The sequence below is a fragment of the Centruroides sculpturatus genome, unplaced genomic scaffold (genome assembly GCF_000671375.1).
Source record: "Centruroides sculpturatus isolate CEXI.00-Female unplaced genomic scaffold, Cexi_2.0 scaffold1491, whole genome shotgun sequence".
NCBI lineage: Eukaryota > Metazoa > Arthropoda > Arachnida > Scorpiones > Buthidae > Centruroides > Centruroides sculpturatus.
Genome location: NW_019385643.1, coordinates 98624 through 120301, shown reverse-complemented (window position 1 = coordinate 120301; position 21678 = coordinate 98624). Strand labels below are relative to the sequence as shown.

The window sequence follows — 21678 nt, the reverse complement described above, 5'->3', positions numbered from 1 at the left end:
ACAGATGATCCTATCTGGTATACCAGATAGGATCATCCCTTCTTTCTCTCTCACCTCTTTCTCTCCTCTCTCTCCTCTTTCTCTCCTCGCTCTCTCCTCTCTCTCCTCTCTCTTCTCTTTCTCTCTACTCTCTCCTCTTTCTCTCCTCGCTCTCTCCTCTCTCTCCTCTTTCTCTCCTCTCTCTTCTCTTTCTCTCTTCTCTCTCCTCTTTCTCTCCTCGCTCTCTCCTCTCTCTCCTCTCTCTTCTCTTTCTCTCTACTCTCTCCTCTTTCTCTCCTCGCTCTCTCCTCTCTCTCCTCTTTCTCTCCTCTCTCTTCTCTTTCTCTCTTCTCTCTCCTCTTTCTCTCCTCGCTCTCTCCTCTCTCTCCTCTCTCTTCTCTTTCTCTCTACTCTCTCCTCTTTCTCTCCTCGCTCTCTCCTCTCTCTCCTCTTTCTCTCCTCTCTCTTCTCTTTCTCTCTTCTCTCTCCTCTTTCTCTCCTCGCTCTCTCCTCTCTCTCCTCTTCCATACCTCAGCAGATGATCACGTTTCATACCTGAACAGATGATCCTATCTGGTATACCTGAACAGATGCTCCTTTCTGGTATACCTGAACGTGTGGATAGGTATATCAATACATGTATACCAGCTTAAAGCAGTCATAATAAACGTGTAAGCCGGATATACAGGTGTACTGTATGTAGGAAACTGACAATTCTGTAATTCACACGTATACAAGTATACAGGTAAGTGTATCCAGCTTTATAAAAATAACGTAAAATATGAATTATTTGTACAAGAATTTCTCCAACGATGCAATAATGTTATTTAATAAAGTTCCGTGAAAGAAGGAATGTAAGCAGTCATTTCGACCAAATCATTTTTCGACTGAAATTTTTTTTTCTTTAAAGATAAGAATGATTCGAGAGACTTTTGATAGAAACGTTTGAAAGGGATGAATTTTTTGATAACTCGATTTAATAAAGAACAGATATTTATCGAAAAAAAATCCAGTTGACATCTATAAAAAAGAATTCCGTAGAAAATAAAATGTCGGAAGAATATGATAAGCCGCGAAAAGGGAAAGAAAAGTTGGACTCGCTCGATTCATAAACCAATTACTCTACGTCTTTGATTTCTTCCTGCTTATTTCGTTCCTTCCATTTTTATGTTCTTATCCGAGCAAAGATCTTATTAATCGTCTTATTTTTGGTGGGGGAAGTCTAAAAATCACGTAATAATTCACGAAACTATAAATGGAACGTATTATACGCGCTTAATCCTTTATGGAAATCGCTCCTGGTTGAAGGAAATATTCAAAATGAAACTAGGAGCAAACATTTAACCTTAAAGTTATTTATATTTTCCTACGAGCTAGGATTAATTCTATAGAAAATTCGAATAAAATGTCGTTTTTTCGTTCTGCCGCGGTGAGTTTATTGAAAAATTTCATTAAAAAAAACACAATATTTCATACAAATGGTGAAGAATTTTTATTGCTTTATTAACATAATGGTCTTGCCAGCAAAATCATACAAGAAAAAATAAGGTTATAAGGTGGGTAGAATAAAAACATTTGCTTGTTTTCTAAGCTTCCTCTTTCTGTTGTACGGTACGAAACGTGGACGATGGATTCGTCGGTCATAAATAAATAATTCCGATCCACAACACAAACGTTAATTAGTGGCTAATGTATCGTAGCAATTTTAAATCATAGTCGTAATGAGTAGCGCCATTAACAACGGCAATAATTAACAAATTACGAGCAAAACAAAATCTAATAAAAGTGTGCGACGACTGATTATTTTAGCCAATCGACATCCTGGCAGTTAAAGCCTTAGTATATACATATATAAATTAAAGCTTTCCTTACGTTCATTAATAGTTATGTGAGCAGAGAGAGAAAGAAGGGAGAGAAAAGAGAGCGAGAGAAGTAAGAGAGGAGGGAAGCGAGAGAAAAGGAATTCAAAAGAAAGAGAAGACAGAGAAATAGAAGCGAGAAGAGAGAGAAAGGAGAGAAAGAGAGAAGAGGAGGGAGAGAGAGAGAGGAGAGAGAGAGAGGATAGAAAGAGGAGCGAGGGGGGAGAGAGAGGGAAGAGAAAGAGAGGCGAGGTGGGAGAGAGAAGGGGGGAGAGAGGAAAAAGAGGTGAGAAAGTGAGGAGAGAGAGAAAGAGGAGAGAGGAGAGAGAAAGAGGAGAGAGGAGAGAGAAGAAAGAAAGAGGAGAGAGAGGAAAGAAAGGAATGGGAGAGAGAGAAGAGAGAGGGGGAAAGAGAGAGGCGAGAGAGACCTCATACCAGGAGTGTCCAAACTTTATCAAATAAGAGCCATATCAGATATACGTGAGAGCGACATCCCAGAATTTATATAACCCAGAAGAATATCAAATTCGACTCCTAAGTACGAACTCCTTCGGCTTATTTCCCGAAAGAAGTGTTGCATGGTCTCGATTTTTATCTATTTACCTACATTATTAAGCTTATTTCCATATCCGGTGTCGATTTTCATCTATTTACCTACATTATTAAGCTTATTTCCATATCTGGTGTCGATTTTCATGTATTTAGCTCCATTCCTGAGCTTATTTCCATATCTGGTCTCGATTTTAATTTATTTACCTCCATTCTTGAGCTTAGGGGAGACCGGGGCAAGATCGGCATGTTAAGCTTTACTTAAATTTTGTGTAATAAATACTGCTGTAAACTGAAAAAAAGCTTTGCATATTGTTCATTCGAATGTTACCTTACTATAGAACTGGTTAAAATCAGTTTGGAAATAAAAATAATTAAAATAATTACAACTTTACAAGAAGAGAGAAATTGACGAAGTTGCCCCGGGTATAGGGGCAAGATCGGCAACTTCTCTCTTTTTGTAAAGTTGTAATTATTTTAATTATTTTTATTAAAGTTGCCCCTGGTATAGGGGCAACAGTAATGGGGCAAGATAGGCACGTATATAAAATTATGTTATTAACAATGTATAAGTTGGAATTCACTATTAAAACAAAGAAATACAAATCCAACACCCATTTAATATTATTACAACGAAATGCAAGTTCAAAGACATATATACATGAATAACAAATGCAAACATGTTTTCATTTATCATCTGTTTGATTTTTATCCTTTGCTTCTAATGTGGCTTTATGTTGCCGATCTTACCCCGCTAGTCATGATTTCGAAACATTAAGTACAACCCTGAGAACAGAATGCCAAGCCACGATCTGGCCACGTGAATAAGTTGAAGTTACATCCTTCTAACAGGAAAAGTAACTTTCGTTATCATGGAATTATAACAAAACCTGCCAATTCAATATAAATGGAAAAAAAATATTATATGGAATTGAACGAAAATGAAAATTTGCTTGATAATTCAACTACGCTTGTTGGAGAACAATAAAAACACTACACTCAACAAGCCACCAATAAAACTCAACTGCCTAACCTATAACCAAAGTCTCCTTTTAATTTGTTTTTTTAAAAAAGCGCTTGACAAACTTGCCCCGCATGCCGAAGTTGCCCCGGTCTCCCCTATATCCATATCTGGTCTCGATTTTCATATTAATTTTTCTAATAAATAACAGTTGAAGATAACGTGCTACATGAAACCAGGAATATTTAATTTTTTTTTACCATTAATTCCCAAGAATTGATGGGATTTCTGATACTCATCCAGATGTTTATTCTCAAACTTTTCTCTATTATCCCGGATCGGATCGTCTACGTATTCCAACCGATATTTCGTTGTTGTTTTCGTCCGAATAGATGCCATATTGAAAACAGGTCCTTGTAGAATCGAGTGTGGACGGGGGTAGTAAAATATTACGCTGTCCTCTCACAAAAATGCGGATCGATGATATCGTATTCCGGTCCATAACGTGACAAAAATGGCAGATGTACTGTACCATCGTATGGTTCTCCAATTTTTCTCATTCGAATCCATCAAAATTTTTACTCCACAGGGATCGAAACTGATCCACACGTTAAAACGTCATCAATTACACGTTAATTCGGCGTTTGATCCGAATTCGAACCCAGTGTACATCCACATAACTTATTAAGGACAGTAGTGTTTGAGCATCCTTCTCCTCATATACATTTATCCACTCGTGATAGGTGGATCAATGTACATAATATTATATATAGAAAGCCTGATAACTATATATAAACTTCCGGTCACGTGATTTCAATTCCAAATTTCCTCCAGAACGGTGTTAAAGGTCGGCACGAGTCGATTGTTATCAGGAAAAGTATGATGTACAGGGGCAAGATGCTACGTTAATCGAGACCAGATATGGAAATCTTAAAATTGACGTAAAGTTTTTTAATTAAAAGATAATTAAAAATTGAACCTCCTGTCATTATGTCCACACAACAATAAATAATTGTTGATATTTTTGTTTATTTTGCAATTAAATAACAATTAGTTTAAACGGTCATTAAACATTAAGGGAAAATTTTTGGAAACGTTTCGAACGGAAACGATGTCGAAAAATCTTTTAATAAACGCAACCAGATGCAAATAAAGTAAAGAAAATAAGGAAATAATAATGGAATTACAATCGTTACCATGGAAATACGAAAAAGGAACGTTCGTTTGATTGTTCTACATACGACAATTAACAAAATTAACGATATTCTAACGAATTTTTTTTTAAATGTAATAAATAAGTTTCTATTTTTTTAAATTAAATACCAATCAATTAGGAGGGAATTCGTAAATTTTCTGTTGTAGCCAAAGTAATTTTCAGGAAAGCCGGGATGAAACGAGATTTTGTATGGAAGAACAAGACGTTTCTTTATTTTTGTCAGTAGTTTCTCGTTTTTCCAAATTCGATTCGGGAGAAGGACCCCAAAAAAAAACATAGAAAAAAAAGAAAACAAAAAATAGAAGAAAGTATTGTCGAAACAACCCGAAGCGTAACGCTCACTCCTCGCTTTTGTTATCCCAAATCGATTTCCTTCGGTTATAGAAAGATTCCTCTGGTTCTACACAAGAAAAATAAAGAATCCAATCCATTCGAAATCCACGAATTTGTTCGAGGGAAGGTTTCAACCAGAGACTTATTATTAATATACTTCCTCTCCTAGTGAAAAGATTATCGACGTATTGTTCCCTACTAATCCACCGATTGGAGGGAAAGTAAACGATAACAATCCCCTGAACTAATCACGTCTTGCAATAGAAATAAATATAATTAACTTCCGATTATTAAAGGTGTTAGAGGTCGTGATGTAATCCCGGATCGATAATCCGCCATTTTGGAAATTAGGATTTATATTTTCGATTCATTCTCACTATTTATATAGAAATGAAAATCTTTAAGATGGGATAATCGAAAGGGATAACAAATTCTATGAGTTTCGGAGCCGCCTTTCTAGTTTCTGTCATAAAGTAAATCATGCCAAAGAGAGAATTTCGAATTGTTTAGTGAATTGTATCGTTTCTATCAACAATTGGAATGTATAAAAAAGCTGGAAACATTGTTGCTAGACTTCCTCGGCATCCTTAATAATTGCTATCATTACCTTTAAGTTTTCAGATTGGTTTGGGAGATATTAAGGAAAATGGGCCATATCTCCCGAACTAATAATCCGATTTTCACGAAAATTTCTAGAAACATTTTCATGTAATACAGGAACAATCCTGCAAAATTTTAAAAATTTTCAACGAAAGGCACGTGAGTTATTAAGCTTCAAATTGGGTGAAAAAAATTCTCTCAAAACACACGTGAAGACATACACTCTAATGAAAATTCGCCCTCTCCATTGATTACTCCATAATTTACGTATAACACTTTAAATTACAAGCACGGCGTGCTTAATTATTACAGATCAATCCGGAAGTGACGCAATCCAATTTAATCGTCGTGACATAAAAACACCCCTTTTTACTCTTCGAATTTTACACACTTCCTCTACTGATATTCTTGTTTGGATGTTTAAATTTACATAAGGAATATAGAAGATTTTGTTTAAGCCATGCATAATACATAAGGAGTGAAGGACCCCTCCGAGGAATCTTTTTTGACTACGTCATTTCCGTTTTTTTTAGGAAGGAAGAGGGAAGAGAATACTCGATGATCCGTTTATATGATCGTCATCGTAAATTGCGGTGCTTTAATTAATTAGGATGTCGTCGGCACGTATAATTAAATTTTAGTTTTGGCATTAAAACGAAATAATTAATTTGTTAATTAACAGAATTAACTATTGTTTTTTTTTGCCACGCTTAAATTAAGGAATACCTGACGACAAAAATGAATGACGTCTCTCCTTTACCTGTTAAGTTAAACGGTAATAATGGGTTTAATACGTCACGAATCACGCGAATTACCCCATTGTTTTTTTTCTTCCTTAATTTTAATAAGAAATCTGTCGATTAATTAAAGATTTTCAAACATATTTAATGGGATAAGATTTCAAGGGATCGTAAATTTAACCATGAGAAATTTATGGCTAACTTTATGGTTCCTAATGAGGGAATGGATAAGAGGGAGAGTAATTACTTCTAATTTTATTTTACGTGCAACAGGCGAGTTCGAATGTAGTTTAACTAACAATGGTAAATTATTTTTATCCAGGAGACATATTTAATGATTTCTTAATGTTCTTTTCTGTGTATTTAATTGTAGCACGTTCGTACGACTTTATTATTTTCTCCTTTGTTATATATAACACAGGGAAAGTGTTGATATTTTGCAGGGAGGTTTATGATGATTCTATTAAATTTTGGTGGTTAAAGATCAAAGGAGTGGGAAGATTGACGGGGGGGTTCATTTCTCTAGTGAATTTAGACGTTATTGGGATGAATTTTAAAATTGCAAACCTATAAATTCCCACTGGTAATCCATCAGTCTGTCTGCCCTTCCTCAATCTCGAGAACGGAATTAGATAGATGAAATACAATACCAGAAATGGAAAGATTAGGAGCCGGAAGTTCTTATATTCTTAATTGTCCCCGATTAAGAATATACGAATTTCCGGTTTGAAAGAATAAAGATAAATTCGAATCTAAATATCGGTTTAGTAAATGCGAGAAAGCAATATTCTCCTGTCTTAAACAGATAAATATACCATTTCTGAATGCTGCCAAGCGTATCTAAAGTCATAAATGAAAGAAACGATGACAATATTTCAAATAGCACTCTATTATATAATTCAATATAAAGAGTAACGGTCGTTGTTGCCGCTTCTTATTGTAAAATCTATTATCTTTCAGGTCTCTGGAGGATGTTTACGCCCATTTCTTTTGATACTACCCATACACAATTCATTGTTTTTGCTTTCCGATATGAAATGAAAGTATTAAAATGGAAAAATTTACTAAATCAGGAAATATTTTATGTTATAAATAAAACAATTTGAAAAAATAGACAAAAGATTTTCAGTTTTTTTTTCGATCAGCATGACTCATAAAATTTCGGTTTTTATTTTATTCTTTCGTGTATAATAGAGAAACAAAACAATGCGGAATAAATTTGCTAAATGTATTCTTGGTTATCCCTAAATGTTAAGTTTTAATATAGCAATAACATGGGCTAAAAGCTGGGTATACATGAACAGATACTCTTATCTGGCATACCTGAACAGATGCTCCTATCTGGTATACCTGAACAGATGCTCCTATCTGGTATACCTGAACAGATGATCCTATCTGGTATACCAGATAGGATCATCCCTTCTTTCTCTCTCACCTCTTTCTCTCCTCTCTCTCCTCTTTCTCTCCTCGCTCTCTCCTCTCTCTCCTCTCTCTCCTCTCTCTCTCCTCTCTCTCCTCTTTCTCTCTTCTCTCTCCTCTTTCTCTCCTCGCTCTCTCCTCTCTCTCCTCTCTCTTCTCTTTCTCTCTACTCTCTCCTCTTTCTCTCCTCGCTCTCTCCTCTCTCTCCTCTTTCTCTCCTCTCTCTTCTCTTTCTCTCTTCTCTCTCCTCTTTCTCTCCTCGCTCTCTCCTCTCTCTCCTCTCTCTTCTCTTTCTCTCTTCTCTCTCCTCTTTCTCTCCTCGCTCTCTCCTCTCTCTCCTCTTCCATACCTCAGCAGATGATCACGTTTCATACCTGAACAGATGATCCTATCTGGTATACCTGAACAGATGCTCCTTTCTGGTATACCTGAACGTGTGGATAGGTATATCAATACATGTATACCAGCTTAAAGCAGTCATAATAAACGTGTAAGCCGGATATACAGGTGTACTGTATGTAGGAAACTGACAATTCTGTAATTCACACGTATACAAGTATACAGGTAAGTGTATCCAGCTTTATAAAAATAACGTAAAATATGAATTATTTGTACAAGAATTTCTCCAACGATGCAATAATGTTATTTAATAAAGTTCCGTGAAAGAAGGAATGTAAGCAGTCATTTCGACCAAATCATTTTTCGACTGAAATTTTTTTTTCTTTAAAGATAAGAATGATTCGAGAGACTTTTGATAGAAACGTTTGAAAGGGATGAATTTTTTGATAACTCGATTTAATAAAGAACAGATATTTATCGAAAAAAAATCCAGTTGACATCTATAAAAAAGAATTCCGTAGAAAATAAAATGTCGGAAGAATATGATAAGCCGCGAAAAGGGAAAGAAAAGTTGGACTCGCTCGATTCATAAACCAATTACTCTACGTCTTTGATTTCTTCCTGCTTATTTCGTTCCTTCCATTTTTATGTTCTTATCCGAGCAAAGATCTTATTAATCGTCTTATTTTTGGTGGGGGAAGTCTAAAAATCACGTAATAATTCACGAAACTATAAATGGAACGTATTATACGCGCTTAATCCTTTATGGAAATCGCTCCTGGTTGAAGGAAATATTCAAAATGAAACTAGGAGCAAACATTTAACCTTAAAGTTATTTATATTTTCCTACGAGTTAGGATTAATTCTATAGAAAATTCGAATAAAATGTCGTTTTTTCGTTCTGCCGCGGTGAGTTTATTGAAAAATTTCATTAAAAAAAACACAATATTTCATACAAATGGTGAAGAATTTTTATTGCTTTATTAACATAATGGTCTTGCCAGCAAAATCATACAAGAAAAAATAAGGTTATAAGGTGGGTAGAATAAAAACATTTGCTTGTTTTCTAAGCTTCCTCTTTCTGTTGTACGGTACGAAACGTGGACGATGGATTCGTCGGTCATAAATAAATAATTCCGATCCACAACACAAACGTTAATTAGTGGCTAATGTATCGTAGCAATTTTAAATCATAGTCGTAATGAGTAGCGCCATTAACAACGGCAATAATTAACAAATTACGAGCAAAACAAAATCTAATAAAAGTGTGCGACGACTGATTATTTTAGCCAATCGACATCCTGGCAGTTAAAGCCTTAGTATATACATATATAAATTAAAGCTTTCCTTACGTTCATTAATAGTTATGTGAGCAGAGAGAGAAAGAAGGGAGAGAAAAGAGAGCGAGAGAAGTAAGAGAGGAGGGAAGCGAGAGAAAAGGAATTCAAAAGAAAGAGAAGACAGAGAAATAGAAGCGAGAAGAGAGAGAAAGGAGAGAAAGAGAGAAGAGGAGGGAGAGAGAGAGAGGAGAGAGAGAGAGGATAGAAAGAGGAGCGAGGGGGGAGAGAGAGGGAAGAGAAAGAGAGGCGAGGTGGGAGAGAGAAGGGGGGAGAGAGGAAAAAGAGGTGAGAAAGTGAGGAGAGAGAGAAAGAGGAGAGAGGAGAGAGAAAGAGGAGAGAGGAGAGAGAAGAAAGAAAGAGGAGAGAGAGGAAAGAAAGGAATGGGAGAGAGAGAAGAGAGAGGGGGAAAGAGAGAGGCGAGAGAGACCTCATACCAGGAGTGTCCAAACTTTATCAAATAAGAGCCATATCAGATATACGTGAGAGCGGCATCCCAGAATTTATATAACCCAGAAGAATATCAAATTCGACTCCTAAGTACGAACTCCTTCGGCTTATTTCCCGAAAGAAGTGTTGCACGCCAGCGTTAAGTGAAGTAAACACTTCATAATTTTGAAGTTTATAAAAGAAATTATATAACAATACAAGAGTTGCAATAGGGGTCTAGAAGAAACACGCTAGTGTTAGTAAATTCAGCAACTTTCAATGGGGATTCTTCCTTCGCGATAAAGTCGAACGAAACGTATAGAATGAAATTGTTAATGAAATTCAATTTCATTAATGTTCATGAACGAACGTTAATGAAATTGACTGACGAAGACGTTTATAATATAAAACGTAATATAATAAATATAACGTAATATAAAAAAAAGTATGTAAGAGGAAAAAAAGACTCGAGCAAATTTGATTTTTATATTTATTTCCTCATCCATTCGTTAAGAGAAACAAAGAGCCATCTTGTTAAAATGTAATATACGGAAAAAACACTTACAAGGAAGGAAACATTTATTTAATTTCTACACTTTTAATATCTGGCAAGATTATATTATTTATTTAAGCCGATTGGTTTTGTATTTAAATTCTTAAATAAATTTCACAAAGTTCTTTCTCATCTTTTAAGATGCTTATATACACGATGCTTATAAAAATTCTTCAAAGAATTGTAAAATTAAATTCCAATTTATTCCAATACAAACAATTTCCTTAAATAAAAAAAAAACAAATGCTGTAGCCACAATCCAATAAAAGTACGCAAGCAAATACGATAATTAGTTGAAAAAATAAGGAAGAAAAGGTGTTGAAAATATGTTATTTATTTGTTTTTTTTAACATAATCTTTCAATGTAATTAGTAACGAAGAGAGTTTCTCTTTCATGTGCATTAAGAACGGTAATAAAAAAGAAAGAATCCTGTTTGATGGAGCCGAAAGATCAAGAAGATGAGAGATTTTTCCCGGATAAATCGGACGTTTAGAGGATGACGCCACGTGGTCGCGACGTCACAATCTCGTGTCATGGCTTTCGTCACGACAAAGATAAAATGCCATCGATTGCCGAAAGAGCATTTGCTTAATTAACACAATAAACTTTTCGTACCACTGCAAAATTTTCTAGTTGATGTTGATAACGATTCTTAATGATTCCATCTCGTGATTGAAATGATTGCAATTAGCCGTTGCAGATTTTAACGACATTATAAAAACTAAATTATCGTATTTTGAAAGTAAATAAAAAAACAATAAAAAATTCGTCATTATTTCCTTTTCCGGTGATTCTAGAGATGTAAGGATCTCGTATTTTTTTGGGGGGCAATTCATCCATGACGAATTTCTCAGTTATCTTCTAGTTGTAACGGTTGAATTTCGTCAATTCGTCCATCTTAAGTGGGTCGTATGTCTGTACGAAATGTGTCGTGAAAGTCCGGCGAGTGGATACGATGCCATTCGAAAAACAAGTTTAGTTTTCCTTAATGTCCACTGCAAAGGAGATGGAAACAAATGGATTTATATACCTTGGTAGAGATGTTTCTGCAGAGAGAAACTTTTACAGAAGATACATCAGTTTTTTGGCTGCAATTTGAAAAGACTCGTAGACCTATAAATTCCCATCCGTCTGTCCTTTCCGAATTTCAAGAATGGTGTTATGTAGATAAAATTCGAGAAAGATATAGAAAGATTAGGGGAAGAAGAACCCGATTCACTATATACGAACTTCCGGCCTAGAATGAAAATACAAGAATTTAATTCGAAAATTAATGATGTTATCAGGAAAAGTATGATTTACAGGGACAAGACATTAGTAATTTGAGGTGGAGAGCATTTACGTATTTTAAATTAGATAAATTAACAGTATGTTTAATGTATTAAAAATTATTTGAGTTGAAAATATAAAGTCTATGTCGATTTATTGACGATCGATAATGAAGAAACACACGTATTGCAAAGCGTAACATGCCGAACTTTACCTCTATCCATTAAGAAAATTAATTTAAATTTACTTTATATAATTGGTATGTTTGTATGCCGCAATTAACAAATGAAAGGGGGATGCTCACGGAATGCCTTTCTATTGGTAACTGGAGTCTATTTAGGTGTTAGTAACGTGAAGAAACCCGAAAAAATCCGCGTGGCCAGCTCATTTGAGAGGTACGAACCCACGACTAGGGTTCTGTGGTTTCATCTACTCAGTTACTTTATAAAAAGACTGGTTATTTATAACTATATAAAAGAAATCAATAGAAGTAACCTTACTGTTTATGGAGATCATAAACTAAGAAGGTATGTGGTTAAACTATGAGTATTACGTATATGTATACATTAATAAATAGGGGAAGAGTATCTTTTACTTTTTTTTTTTTTAATCGAAATGTTCAGTTTAGGATTTAAATTTAATCATGTTCAATAGGAACAAAGCACAATTGGAGAATCCTCTTTGAAATGTTCCTTTGTTCGTAAGTCTGAGAAGACGGAAACACTTAATAATTTCAACTTTAAAGGAAATTTTGTTGGATAATACTCTTTATAACTTTCTCATTTTTAAAATAAGTTAGGTAAGTCATTAGGAAACTCACTTTTCTGCTATTTTTAAACTATTTTACGAGGTATTATGATGTTAATTATCCCCTTCACGCCCTTACCTTGTTCTACTTTACTACAAAAAGGGAATATTTAACGAATTAAACACATTAATTCTTGAAAAAAAGAACTTTTTACTCCATTCACAGACCCTATATTTCACGTTTACAATAAATTTAGGATTTAAAAATTGTTCTTGAGAATTGACACGACTCTTCATTTTCTATTTTATTATTTTAATAAACGTTAAATAATCGAAAACCGAATTTTAATATTACTTAACAACATTATTACATAATATTTAAAGCATAAAATTAATATATTATACGTCAGATTTCTCGTAATATCGTAAAATTGAAATTAATTCTAATTTACAAAGTAATAATATTGAAATTAGCTAACAATTGACTGTATAGTAAAGGGGATTCTCCCTTATACTGACATGGGAATGAGAATAGCTTACGACGTCACTTCCGCTTACATATGTAAGCGGAAGTGACGTTAGGAAGGGGGCTCTCTGTCTCTGTCTCTCTCTCTCTCTGTCTTTGTCTCTCTCTCTGTCTCTGTCTGTCTGTCTCTCCCTCTGTCTCTCCCTCTGTCTCTCTCTTCCTCTGTCTATCAGTCTCTCTCTCCCCTCTCTCCCTCTCCCTCTCCCTCTCCTCTCTCTCTCTCCCTCCCTCTCTCTCTCTTCCTCTCCCTCCCTCCCTCTCTCTTCCTCTCTCTTCCTCTCTCTCTTCCTCTCTCTCCCTCTCCCTCTCCCTCTCCCTCTCTCTCCCTCTCCCTCTCTCTCCCTCTCCCCCTCTCTCTCTCTCCCTCTCCCTCTCTCTCCTTCTCACTGCTTTACTCATTACTTAAGTCTTAATGAAGGACATGCTAAAGGATAGTGTTAATGAACAGGTGAAATTACTGAATAGAACGTGAACAAAGTATAGATTTTTGGTAAGAATTTGACCGACAGATCGACAGGACGGTATAAAATGACTTTGAGATTTACTATAGTTAATTATAGTAAAGTTTGCAATTTTCTACCGCGAACTATCTCGAAATACACCGTAAAACTGTGATGAATTACCCAAACGTCACAACCAGATTCGACGTAAAGTTCACAGTAAAAAATGATGGCTTGTCTGTAACAAACTAAAAATACTTTAATTCGAAAATTCTACTATAAAATGTTTATAAATAATTCAATTTATTTGCCATCGACATAATAAAATATTAATAAAATACAAATGTACATGTACCATTCCATAACCTTTTTATTTTTATTATTTTTCCATTGTATTGTACTGTACTTGTGAAGAAGTTTAAAGGTCACTTTAGGGTCAAACGTGATCTTGACATTTTCCGGATTTAAATGAATTAAAGATAATTAATTAATGATCTAAAAATGCAGTAAATTTCCAAGTACGATTTGAACAATTGATTTAATGGATGAAAGTCCGTCAAGCTCCGGCGATCATTTTCATAATTAACTAGAAAGTATTCGAAATATTTTCGACTTGGATCAAATTTTATGAATAGTTTGGATCCTAAATTAAGAGGAACGATATTAAAATTGGGTTGTTCCTAAAATCTTCTTCGGCTTAATTAGTGGAAGCGATTATTAATTCTAATTATAGGTTTTGTTGGGGTTTGGAGGATCGAGTTTTGGCGGTTTGAAAGATCGAGATTTGGAGGCTTCGAGAATCGAGTTTTGAAGGTTTGGAGGATTGGGATTTGGAGGTTTGGAGGATTGTGATTTGAAGACTTCGAGGATTGACTTTTGAAGGTTTGAACGATCGGGATTTGGAGATTTTGAGGATTGGGATTCGGAGGTTTTGAGGATTGGGATTTAAAGGTTTGGAAGATTGAGTTTTGAAGGTTTGCAGGATTGAAATTTGGAGGTTTGGAGGATTGTGATTTGAAGGTTTGGAAGATTGAGTTTTGAAGGTTTGGAGGATTGAAATTTGGAGGTTTGGAGGATTGTGATTTGAAGGTTTGAAGGATTGTGATTTGAAGGCTTCGAGGATTCAGTTTTGAGGGTTCGAAAGATTGGGATTTGGACAATGTTTAAAAATAAAGCTTGTATGCTAACATAGCAATAAATTTTGATATTTCTTTGCCTATTCATTTTTAACCATAAGAAGGAATCATTCGCTTAAATTTTCGTAGTTTTTAACAATTTTAATGCATAAAAACTTACAAAAAGCGTCAATTCTAACAACACAGAAGATTCTATCGTTCCAAAGATGTTCTACTCGTTCTTCAAACATCGTTGGATTCAGATTTTTTTTACGAATAAATATTTTTGAATGAGTAACATCTACAGATAAATATATCTCTTATCTCTAGAGCTATCATTTTATTGAAGTGTAGAGTACCTAAAAAATTGGAAAGACCCTTCAAACATCCTTCAACAGCACGTCAATATATAGGAATATAAAGAGTAATGTCGTAGTAACAGCACTCGAGTTTTTCGAATTTGAAGGGCATCGTTATAAATAATACATGTTAATAAAGACGTGTCAAGTATAAACATATCCGTAGGACTACCTCTACTAGGAACTAGATATAAGATGAAAGTTTAAATTAATTACCTGGCTTTATAGCGTGGCTGAATAATTAAAACGAGCTCCTTTATGTCTAGTTATCGCTCAGCATCGATCGACAAAAAGTCTCTCTCGAACATTAAAACTTTCTGAAAATTCTTCAAACGACAATTAAATTTTTATTGCTAACCTTATTGAAATCTGTCAATAAACTTATCGAGAGTCAAAGGTTAACATCAAAACATTAGCGAACCATAAATGTAATTAACAAGCGCTTGAAAAAAATGGGGAAATTTCGAATGAATTCAAAGTATGTACGAGTAACAATCATCGTTATTGTAAGACGTCCCACATTAGAATAAGAAAATTACAATTGACAATTTAATTAATAAGTTATCTCGATTGTAGCAGCATTTATTATATGCCAAACTAGTGTTTCTATACACTGACTTTACGTATTCGAAACGTAAAGTTTAGAAATTGAGGCAGAATGAATGTATTTAAATTTCTTGTATCCTAGTTGAAGGATGCCAGTGAATTTTAAAGAGCTTTGATTCTTTCTTCTTTGTTAAGATTTCAAGTGAATTTCAACGAAATCCGTCTTCCATTTTGTCTTCATTTCAGAGAGAATTTTCTTAGTAAATATATAAGACGTTTGATCACAAATTTTCATCAAAAGAATACCCTTTTAGCTGATTTTCAAAGAAGAAACCATTTTAAAAATCGACTTATTTTCAAGATTTTCTTTTCAGTTCTTACTTATCACTCATCCTTCGAGTAATGGAAGATAAATCCGACTTAATTCATTAACAGGAAGATAATTTTAATTAAATTCTAAAGAAAGAATTTATCCAATTATCACCCATTTAAGAAGGAATTAGCATTTGCATAAAGAAATTTATTGAAGGGATTAATGGAAAATTCACATTTCATGAGAAACAAACAAATAAAAAAATGTTATACTCGTTTAAAATGTGGAAATTTAGTTTATCGAGTGGAAAGTTGCAAAATAAAAAAAATTCTACCATAATTTTCTTTTGTAAGTTAAGAAAATTTCCTCTTCTAATCTCACCATCCCAAGAGTCCTTCAGCTAGAGAGAAGATAAAAAGAGAGTTTCTCCTCTTCCAATTATATGTTACTGCCCGAAATCGTAACTAATTATGCCCCTGTAAGTTACAACAGGAAACATTCGTTACGTTCGAGGTAATTGTAAATTTAAAAGGGATATTAAGTTTCTCTTCTTTGACGTCTCTACGTTTTCTACAATAAATTGATAGGTGTATAAATTAAATACTCGTGATGTATTATTTCTCGTAGATGATTCTTCATCGAGAAACAATCGATTGTATCTCGTCCCCCCCTTTCTTGTCATTAAACATTCCATTCATTATACAATCGTAGTATATATATATATAAAATCCATTTTTCTACGTATCGAATAGATATATTTTTATTTAAAGTGAGTCTCCAGGTTTCTATCTACGTACCCATTTTTATGCAAAGTTGAGTTATTCGAAAAGGGTGTTTCTCATTGCCTAGAAAAATGGAAATATCTGAAGAAGGATGCTATAAAATGTAATAAATATGGGTAACTTATACACCTGACATATTTATTTTCATCCCTATGTCTTACTTTCTGTGTTGTTCTGCCATGACTCCACACAAAAATAAAGTACACGTATCGTATGATACGTAGAGTAAGGGAATTTGATGGGATCCATTGAAGATTCTCTGATCGAGGGAGGAAGATCGGGTGTATTATTTCTAGCGGGGGAGGAGTTTGTGGAGGTTTCTAAAGTGGCACGCGCGATAAAGACGGTTTCTCATAGGGGGAAAGGGGATAGGGTTTCGACTAGGTAGGATTTAGACGGCGGGTCCGAAGAGGGGAGAGGATACGACCTCCGATTTTTTTGTTTTTTTATTAAAAAAATAAAATTAAATATATATTTATCTTTTTAAAAAATGTTTATTAAATTAATTTAGTTTTAATTATTTATTTTAGTATAAAAATNATTAATAATAATAATATATTAGAGCGTTAGTATTAGTATTTATAGTATTTTATTATTTAATTTAATTTTATTATTAGTCTATTATTAATATATTATGATTATTATAGTAAATATAATTATTATTTACTTTACAGCTTTACTTGCAACTCGGACTAAGACCCGGACCGTCTTATTTCGGACAGGCAGCATGACAATTGTCTTTGAGAGACGGGATCGCCCCTCTTTCTTCCTCCACCCGTGGCCGTCGCTCAGAGGTCGAAGGTCATCGGGTCGCACCCATCCGAGCCCTGAATTAAAGGATTGCCACATTAATTACATGTCGCAATTGCAAAAAATACCAATACCTTTTAAATAACGCGCACGAATTCCTATCCCGGGAGGGCCCTCGGCTCCCTCTAAAGGACGGGCACGAGAGGAACCCGAATTATTTTTTTCTCTCCCGTTCAAACTTTCCCATCTCGAATTTCGCGGGTCCACGTGAATTTCTGTAATACAAATTTGTGCGGAGTGGCAAAACGTCACCAACCACTAAATGCTATCGAGTGGAGTCGAATGCCAGCAATAAAACTTAATTTTATAGCTTAAAAAGTAAATTATACAGATTGAACTTACTTTTGGTTAAATTGGACGAAGAAGTACCGTCCACGAATTTGATATCTTCTAAACCTGTAATCAGTTAGGTTAGGTTAGGTTAGGTTGGGTTAGGTTAGGTTAGGTTGGGTTAGGTTAGGTTGGGTTGGGTTAGGTTAGGTTGGGTTGGGTTAGGTTAGGTTGGGTTGGGTTAAGTTAGGTTGGGTTAGGTTGGGTTGCGTTGTGTTGTTTTGGGTTGGGTTGGGTTAAGTTAGGTTAGGTTAGGTTAGGTCGGGTTAAGTTAGGTTAGGTTGGGTTGAGTTAGGTTGGGCTAGGTTAGGTTAGGTTGGGTTGGGTTAGGTAAATCACCTTAAAAACTATGAGTATAATATTATGAAAAGGCTTCTATACGGACAGACAATCAAACGGATTACAATTTAAATAAGTTTAAAATCGTTGTAAGCTTAATTTACTTACTTTTTTTTTTTCGTCAGCCAAATTTCGTTAGCTATAAATATACATTTAGAATCATATTTAACGTAACAGTTTAAGTTTTTTTTTTGTATTCTCATTTGTTAAATTTCGTTTCATATTTAAATTTTTTATATAGTTAATTGTAAACCGTTTGATTATCGATCGGTTTTAAAATTTTTACGTGTTAATTTTACACAGTGTTACAAGTTATGATTCATATTTCGTAGACGGTACTTCGTTGTTTATATCTATAAGAAACATTTAGAATGTTAAGAGTTATATTTTTATATTTGATTTTTTCTTTTTTTAATAATTCACGCGATAATTTACTTTGTTTTTATGAAATCTGTCAAGTGGAAAGCCGAATGAATATTGCTGTTGGCTTCGTTAATAGTGACGAAAAAAAAACAATTATTTGGCATGTATCAGATTCTTTTCACTGAACATTTTCGTCAAGTTTAATCCGTTAGTTAATCACTTGAAGTGTACATTTCTGTTGAATCAGTTATCGTGTTTGAAATTCTAGTTTATTTCGTTACAACAAGTTTTTTTTAGGTTTTCGTGAATAGTAAAAGTACATTGAGGAGCGAAGAAAATTTGAAAATAAGAAGGGATAAAAAGTCGATCTTAAACGATTGAGAGGGGTACGAAGATTGCGTTAAGGCATTTTCGTATGTAGATTCTCAAGGAATTAAGTCCAAAGCAAATAATTCGGCAATTTTTGAATCGGCTTACACCTTACTTTAGGCATAGTTAAAGTACAATTTTCATATTCTGTAGAAAGTTTTCTAGAATTTTACAGAACTTAGACTGTATATCTCGTAAGCAGACAGACAGTGGATTGCTGTTTAAAGTTTCAATAATAAAGAAAAGGATGTAAATTAACAATGTTTATAATAAATTAGAAATAAATGATAATTTATGTCTTCATTCCCGGTTTTATTTCTTTCACGAAGTCGCTTTAAATCAAAGAAAACTTTTACATTAGTTTGAATTAATTTGATTATATTGGCAGACAGAATTAATTATAGTACTTGAACGAATGCATACCAATGATTCTCACTCCTTTAGTGATATTAGCACGTCAAATGAATTAATTAAATAAATGAGGTATCTATTTTTCTCAATTTAGAAACAAAAATTCATATTTTACACGTCTTCTCCAGCATTAAAGCCAATATAATCTCGCGAATATTATTTAAATTCGCATCATCCGCATCTTTGAAAGTCCGCGTCATCCGTATCCTCGGAAATCAGCATCATCCATATACTTGAAACTCCTCATCCTCCGCATCTTTGGAAGTCGTCATCATCCACATCTTTAGAAGTTCGCATCAACCTTAATTTTGTTCAGCTTGAAACAGTTTTAAAGTTTATTTAATGAACTTTTTCTTATTTTTCTATCATTAATCAATCAATTAATATTTATTCTGGAATTTTACAGAATTAACATAGATAAATGTATAGATAGATGTGTAATCTGTCATCTTCCATAGTTAATAACTATACATTAATTGTCTTTCATTAGCAAATATTTAAAAGGTACACCATGTTTCTAATTTTAATTGAATAGATTGAAGAAGTCTCCCTGTACAGTAGGTCACCCATTTAGAAGCTAACCACCGTCCCAGATAAGAACCAACAGTCTGACTAAGTATACAAAACAACATTAAAATTCTGAAGTCCTGTTTAATTTTAAATAATTCATTAAGAAGATTATCAATTCAGAAACTATTACTACAGGTGATATAATAAAGAAATTTTGCTCTTTCCTCAACTAACTCTCATTGCTGTGTCAATCTTTAAACACCAGTATTAAGTCCTATTAATAAATAATGTCCAAGTAGATAATTAACAATAATATTAGATTATCAATTCATTCTAATATTCCGTATTCTAAAGAAAGGCTTTTGTTACGCTCCTACTTTGCTTTTTAAGAGAAAAATTTATTCGAATCCTTGAATTACTTAGTTCTTATACTTAAAGAAAAATAAAATAAAAAAAAACAAACTAATTTTCGAATCGTTTAGAAAAAAGAACGAAAAACCATGAAAATCTGTAGAAAAGAGAAAGATACCTGGATAAATCTATAGAAAAGGGAGAGATACCTGGATAAATCTATAGAAAAGGGAGAGATACCTGGATAAATCTATAGAAAAGGGAGAGATACCTGGATAAATCTATAGAAAAGGGAGAGATACCTGGATAAATCTATAGAAAAGGGAGAGATACATGGATAAATCTATAGAAAAGGGGGAGATACCTGGATAAATCTATAGAAAAGGGTAAGATACCCTTTTCTATAGACTCTGGATAAATCTGTAGAAAAGGGGAGAAACCCCGAGAAATCTGTAAATGAGACAAAAAATCAGAAAAATCTGTAGAAGAGGGGCGAAAAAATTCGTAGAAAAGAGGAGCGAAGCCCAGAAAAATCCGTAGAAAGGGGTGGGCTAAAATCATGAAAGGTGGAGAAACCAGGGGAAATCTATAGAAGCAATACAAAAAATCAGAAAAATCTGTACAAGAGGAGCAAAATCAGAAAACTCCGTAGAAAAGGGGAGCGAACCCATAAAATCTGTAGAAACGGGAGCGAAACGCATAAAAATCTGTGGGAAAAGGAAAGATAAATCTGCAGAAAAAAATTGCGAAAAACAAAAAAAAAATCTAGTAAAAAGAAAAACGAAATTTTAAAAGAACGAATCATGACAGAAAGATAAAACAAAGCTATTACGGTAATTGTAAATTCTAATTTACAAATGATATTCCCGTTATCATAATTTCTGAATTACCTATATGCTAATCGCTTCCTTTTTTTTTTATATCTTGGAATCTCCTCGTTATTTCTCGTTTGCGTAATTTTCTTCTTTATGCAGTAGCTTCGACCTCTTTTAGTTTTTCGATTTTCGCTTTTGCCACCACCTAACGTCACACGAATTATCACTAATCTTTTCTGTTTTCTCTTCTCTAACAATATTAATAACGGTACAATCGCCTACAACGGAAACACAGCTGAAGAAAACCACGACTCAATCTACCTTAACTGGTATCACGTGGCACGTTGTATCGATTTTACATTATTATTACACACCAGCAAACCCAAGATAACATTTTAAAATGTAAGATTTTCCTCTCATCCTTCCTCGTTTGGCTTTTACATATAAATGCAATAAGCGGGTAGCTTACTTGGAGAAACGGAACGGCGCGTGTTAAAACTCCGATATCAGTCAAAAATATAAGGAACCATTCGTTCATTTGTGGTAATTTATGGATTCGAATGTCGAAGATGATCAAATTTAGTAATTTCATTCAGAAAAACTTTAATTAATCTCAAAGTAAGAATTTGCAACGAAGAACTCGAGCAATTGAACTTCAGAATACGAGAAATTTTCGCCGAAATTATTGACAGGAATTGATTTAGAATTAAATTAAATTGTGAAATCTTCAGTATTTTGGCAATTCATGAAGTTTCTTTGTAAAATTTTTAAAAAAACCACGTAGAAGTTCCTCAAGAAATTGGGAAGTCAACTCCATTCAAGAGATTGGATTTTCTGCAAATCGAATCAAAATTTACGCAGAGAGGAGCGAAAGTTAAACAAACAAAGTGAATTTTCATTAACGAGAAAGTCAAATTTTTCTTTATATTTATGCTTAGATTTAAGTAAAGAGCAGAGCAGATTGGAAT

The 21678-nt window shown here is 33.9% G+C and overlaps 1 protein-coding gene across 2 annotated transcripts in view; it reads right to left on the bottom strand.

Annotated features, from left to right (window-relative positions):
• Positions 1–21678, bottom strand: part of LOC111640832 (acetylcholine receptor subunit alpha-like) — a 102981-nt gene that overhangs the window by 39465 nt on the left and 41838 nt on the right. The window contains exon 2 of one of the 2 annotated variants that reach the window (XM_023386901.1): positions 17080–17239. The exons of the other annotated variant lie outside the window; for it this stretch is intronic. The gene's annotated coding sequence lies outside the window, so the exon portion shown is untranslated. The remainder of the gene's footprint in view (positions 1–17079; positions 17240–21678) is intronic. 2 annotated transcript variants of the gene reach the window in all.